The sequence below is a fragment of the Solanum tuberosum genome, unplaced genomic scaffold (genome assembly GCF_000226075.1).
Source record: "Solanum tuberosum cultivar DM 1-3 516 R44 unplaced genomic scaffold, SolTub_3.0 scf00071, whole genome shotgun sequence".
NCBI classification, from domain to species: domain Eukaryota; kingdom Viridiplantae; phylum Streptophyta; class Magnoliopsida; order Solanales; family Solanaceae; genus Solanum; species Solanum tuberosum.
Genome location: NW_006238997.1, coordinates 72,686 through 79,491, shown reverse-complemented (window position 1 = coordinate 79,491; position 6,806 = coordinate 72,686).

The window sequence follows — 6,806 nt, the reverse complement described above, 5'->3', positions numbered from 1 at the left end:
AATATATTAAGTATGTATATTAATAAAAATATAGGTATATAATTCATCGGTTCGGGTCGGTTATTTCTTCGGTTTTTTCGAATAAAACCATAACCAAACCAAATACTATAAGTTTTCAAAAATCTAAAACCAAACCAAACCAAACCCAAATAAAATTGGTTTTATTTTATCGATTTGGTTTGGTTTTTCGGTTTGGATCGGTTTTTATCCAAACCGTGAACACCCCTAGCTGGCGCGATGCGCCAGAGGCCAAAGTTCAGGGGAACTTTTGTGGCGCTCTGGCAGGCGCGGCACCCCAAGCCTTTGCCCAGAAAATCCCCGATTTCTCTCCTTCGTTTTTCATCTCTAAACCCTCTAAACTTCAATGGTTCCTTCCCCAAACACTTAGGATTAGTAGTACCCTCAACATACAATAAATTTAACTCGAAAATTCACCCGGAACCACGAATCAAATCCACAAGAAACTTCAACAACACAACCAATCAAGAACTTAACTATGTCCTTCAAGAACTTCACCTTTTTACATATGAACAACCCAAAATCGCTGAATTGAAACAAGTTGGTGTGTGTGTGAACTAACCCATCACTAAAAGATCTCACATACCTTAATAGGGATCACCCCCGACGAATTCCACTTCAAAAGCTTGACGTTCTTGGCGAAATCTTGGCTTTTCTCCCTTTCTTTCTTCTTTTTTCTTTTCTCCAAGCCCTAAGCGTATTTCTCAATTCTCCTTACTGACTAAGTCATGTTTTTACCCCAATAAATACCTAAAAACGAATTAGGAAATTATTAGAGAAAAGACTACTTTGCCCTTCCCTAAATCCGGATTGAGACTTTCCTCAATCGAACAGCCCAACTTCCGGAAGGCATATCTCACTCATACAATGTCAAAATCGTACAAACTTGGCGGCGTTCGAAAGATATCTCCAAGGCATTTCCAACCATATCAAGATATTCTCCTAACTCATCCTGAGATAGGAGTTATGGCCGTTTGAAAATGGCCAAAACTCACTTTCTTAAGTTGGACAAAATTTCCAGATTTCCTTATTCTTTCCAAAAATCAATATTTTCATATTTTAAACTCTTTATAGTCGTTTCTAGGTGCGAGGTGTCACATGTTGCCATTGGAAGAAGAAATGTGTAGATACACTTACTATTAACTAACATCATTACTTGATATGAATAATCATTAAAATGATTAAAATCTCTTATTTGAACTTGACGAACTTAAAAATAAGTCATGATAAATTGGTGGAGTCATAGCATGAGAGAGAAATATTGATTATATAGAGGAGAGGAAAAAATTAGTCGGTTACAATTTCTAATTATGTGTGAATGTAACGCCTCGAGTTTAAAAAAAAGCTAAATTGCAGGATTTTAGAGTCTGGTGCCACTAGAGACGGAACCACCAACGGTCCGTCAGTCGGACCACGGACCGTCGGTGGCAATCTCCAATGATTTAGAATGTCGAGTCCCAGTACTCTTTAGATCACATGTTCTATATGTCGGTTATGGCCACTTCCCACAATAATGAACTAAGGTTACTTCTAGAAGTATCTCATATGTGTTTTAAAGATGATTTCACTTGCATTGACCAGGATCTCGATTATGCTTCTAACCTCTTATCTTATGTTTTAACTTGGTCTTTGGATGTCATGAAAAGTCCTATTAGCATGATTTTTTTAACTCTTATGCATTGCTATTATACTTGGTACATTCTTTGTACTAACACATACTCTTGCCTACATTTTCCCCAAATGTAGGGTCCGACGTTTCGATTCCGCATTCTCATGGCTAGTAATCACTCTAGTAGCTTTTGAGAAGTGATGAGTCCTCATGTTTAGAGGACAGACCCTTTATTTTTTATTGTCTTTACTTTTCTAGATTGTATGTGATGTATGAGTTATGTTCCAATCACTCTTGATGTAATAGATGACTTTGAGACTATGTTAGACTTACGCTTCGTTTTGTCAAACATTTATGATATAAACTATCTTTTAAACTCTTTAACTCTATTATCTTGTATGATGTATTATAATTGGCTTTGGTAGGGCCTCTCGGGGTCCTATACGTCATGTCACGTTTAAGGTGTACTTTGAGTCGTGACAGTGAAATAACGGACTGGATATAACCATGTAAATTAGCTATTAAAATAATTCAATAGATTTGGAAGGTAATTATTTTAAAGTAGGGTCTTAAGGAGTAAATATAAGACTTATGTTTGTCTAGTTGTGTAGCTTTTCTAAGGAAAAATTATGCGACTAAGTAACCATATACTTAGTAAGTTAATAGCTATGGTTTGAAGAAATTACTTTTCGCTACTAACATATGGTCATATTTATGTGGCCACATCCAGAATTTGTATAATTCGGCTCCTAATTGTATAAATCAAGAATTTTGAATATGTTTACCCTAGCTTGTATATAATTATCTTGTTGATATATTTGATTTGTATAAGTTCTTAAAAATTCCTAAATGTATAAATACAATATTTGTATATACTTACACTGTTTGTTTATGGACAAACGAATTATAAAAATGAAAATACGTATAACAAATGAAACTATAGCAATAAGAAAGATCATATGTGGATCCACTAATACGAGCCTCTCAGGACAAGAAGGTCAACTCACAAAGAGATGAAACATAATCCTACGTTGGTGCGTAGTTTTGGGACTTGGGTTTTTTAAACACGCGTCCTTTCGGTATTAAATAGTCCTCCCAAAACAATATACATATAAATCTCATAGGTATATAAACCTCTAATTATCTTGAATCATATATGAGGCTAAGCTCAAAAGTCATATCTTAAAATAACTTGTATTTAGGTTGTAAATACATCATGCTTGTTATCATGCTTAAAAGTCATAAGAGTTTGAATGACCATAAAAATCATACTAAATCAGTACCATAAGGTTTCAAAATCAAAGTGAAACAATGAAAACATAATTTATATAAGAAAGATCATAATTTCATAAAAAACACTAGCTTTGATTCTAGCAATATAGTAATATTCTTGAACATCAAAGTACTTTAGGCATGAAAGTGAAGGTATACTCCCATTGAAGCCTTACATACCTGAGAGATTGATATTTGAAAGAAGAACTTGCTTCAAAGACTTGAAACCCTAGATTCTGCCTTGCTTATGGTAATTTCTGAGTTTAAGGGAGTTAAGAGTGTAAAAACTAAGTCTTAAGAGTGAAAACTCATTTTAGGATATGCGTAATGTCATGACTTAAACTTAGGAAAAGAGGAAAAGATAAAAGAAACCCTAATTTAAAAGTTGTCAGAAATCTTCCACGAGGCCATCTACAGGCCACAGTATGATCTACGAACTGTAGGTCCCATCTATGAAAGGCAGACTAAAATGTTGAGTTTCAGAACTTCATTCTACGGGCCCAAACAATGGCATGTAGATGCTTCTACAAACTGTAATTTGGTCTGCTGGAATTATACCCAAAAAATGACTTTCAGGAATTTTTTCCACGAGCGAATAGTATGGGTCATACTTCCATCTATGACTGGGAAATGAGGTTCATAGGTCACTGACTCAATTTTTTTAATTATGGTAGTCTCTGGTAAAACGATCATAACATTTTACTTCGAACTCTAAATGAGACAACTTGGTGGATTTTTTGGAAATAAAAATCATAGAACTTTAATCTGATAGGTCATGAGAAACCCAACTCATTATATAAGGAGAGATATGATTGTTTGAAGTTGACCCTTACATGAACTAATGCGAAAAATCTAGCTAGTAGAAAGGTTTTGAACTCGACTAAGTACTAGATCAGAAGTCTCTTATGACCCTAAACCACTTCCAATACACTTTCCACACATAGGAAGGACCCTCTACACATAATCACAAGTAGGACGTCCTCGACTCAAGCTTATATACTTATAATAAAAGAATCATATTTAAAAATAGAGTTACGAGGTGTTACAATGCTGAGTCAATAAGAGTGGATGGATGTGACACCTAGCTTAAGATAAGAAGTTCCAATAGGTAAAATATAAGATAAATGTTGGGTATATAAGTAAGCAGGGCATACACCTTAGTGGCATATTTTAAAGGCTTATGGGTCTAGGCCCAAAGAAGACAATATCACTAACTGACTGAGATTTGTAAGGTGTTACAACGCTGAGTCAATAATAGTGGGTGGATGTGTGTCACTCCCCGAGCTTACACTCAGGACGTGGCTAGCACTAGAGAACCGTCGTTGGTCCCCAAGCAAACCCTTGGCTTGGATCACTACTTAGTGGAAGACTTACTCAAGTGAAACCTCAAAGGCAAACTCAACTCATAAAGATATCATAAATGATAATAGTTTAACTCAACATAAACGAAAATATTCAATAAACATGCTGAACAACTCAACTCTTTAAAACATCACAAGAGAAAAGAGAAAAGACTCCTAAACTACTACTACTACTGTCTATGAAGCCTCTAAATACTATGATGCAAGTTGGGATGAGACCCACGACATCCTAATAAAGCAAAACCATTATGTGTAGCCCTCCAAAAAGAAATGAGGCTCACTAAAGCTAGTTGGAATGCGATGAGATCAACGTAACGCCTGGTGACGATCTTGAATATTTGTATCTGCCTCATGAAACGATGCAAGCCAAATGACGTCAGTATATTGAATGTACGAGCATGTAAGGGGAACATTGAAAACATAACATATAAGCTTGAACTGATAGATTGGAAGAACATACTCACTTCGTCTCAACTCAACTCAACTCGACTCAACTCAATAGTAAAGCAATGATAATAAAATGCAGTAATACAACTTTGTAAACAATAGACGTGAACCCAAAATGTATAAAAATACAATAATAACTCTTTACTCTTGCATTATGAAATGATGCAGGCCAAATGGCGTCAGTACATTAAATATACAACATGTAAAGGGAAAACTGAACATAGGGATACATAACTGAACTGATAGAAAGGGAAAACATACTTACCTTAACTCAACTCAACAAGAAAACAACAATAAAAGGTGCAAGATGTATAAAGATTTTAAAATAGTAGATAATAACTCAAATGTATATAAAAATACAACAATAAACTCTTTACTCTTATTTGGGAGATTCTCTAACCGACAACCATCACTATGAGTTACGTGATGATACAAGGTCTCACTCACACTGCCTGAACTGTCTTATACCTTGCCGGAGTATAGAACATCCTCAACTAAGTGGAACCACTAAGCTATGCTTAAAAAAAAAAAGGAATCATCTAAAAATTATAATCCTTTACCCATATTGGCATACATGGTTTATGAGAATTTTGAGTTGTCTGAACTGATCCCCATATCGGTGTTCAATAATACTCCCAATAATATGTAACTCAAGCTCATATGTTTAAAAACATGTCTCCTCCTCAATTTGAGATAATTGCTCAAAAGGTTCTCTTAAAAGAGATAATACTCAAAAACTCCTCATGAACTCGTTTAGAAATTGATGTTTCCTCTCATTTTACATGTAAAATGTTTACACTTGGGAATACTTAATTCCCTTATACTCATTTTGAAATATGGACTCAACTCTCCTCTTCCTCATACTCATTTACTCAAGTCTTAAAACAAGTTTTAAAAGATTGTAAAAGACTTCTCAAAATTACTCAAAAAGGAATTTCTCGAACTTTCCTCATAACTTTACCTTAATATTCAATAGTTATGATTAGGATATATAGGATCTCTCAATTATTAGTGAAGATTTTAAGTGTGGAAATCAAGGAGAGAACATGGGTACAATTTGAGGGAACTCTCACAGAAAGAAGGACGGAGGGGTAGGATACTCAACGACTCTGGCACACTGAGTGGTACAGGGCGCCAACCCCAAAACTACTGAAGGAAGTCTGGGGTGAACTGGGTGGCGCAGTGCACTAGGCCCCAGACTATTGAATAGTAGTTTTGGGGCTATGCCGGCGCACTGCCCCACCCCTCTACCCAGATTTTTGACGAATTTTTCTTGCTCAATTCAAGGCCTAACTCATTTAGAATCGAATGATTTCCTCCCAAACTCATTTGAATTCATAAACCCAACTAAATTAATCATAAAACCACTCAAATTCAATCAAGAACAACACTCATTCTCAAAACCCTCACCTCAAGAAGTCAACAGGACTCCATTGTTAAAGAATGAAGCTACAACCTCAAGAATTTCTCAAGAATTCAAATAAACCAACCTCAAGAACGAAATTATGGATTAAATTTAATTATTGACATGAGGGTTAACATACTCATCACTATGAAAGCTTACATACCTCGAAAGAACTAAGTTTTTGGTGAAAATCCTCAAAGCTTGCAATAATCTTGAACGTTCTTCTTTTTCTCCTCTTGAACTTCTCTCAAAAAAACCCTAAGATCTTTAGGAATGGCTAAAACTGATTCCGATCAGTTTAGACCCCTAAAAGGGTGAAAAAAACGTGCAAGGCTAGTGGGGTAAGGAAAAGACCAAAATATCCCTCATAAAAATGGATGAATTGCCTTAACTAGATAGGTTGCACTCTAACGAGCATATCTCCTTCATCCAAATTTGTAATTTAGCAAACTCGGCGGCGTTGGAAAGAGGACTTGAAGAATTTCGATTTGATACCTCATAGGCAACCTAAATCATCCTGTGTTGAAAGTTATGGTCATTTGAAGTTGACCCAAAACTCACTATTAAAGAGTAACTTGTACAAATCTCACTCTAGCTCTTTCTAACTTGTGACTCACACCCAATACTAAGATAAGAAGTTTCAAATTGGTAAAACATAAGATCAATGTTAAGTATATAAGTAAGAAGGACTTAC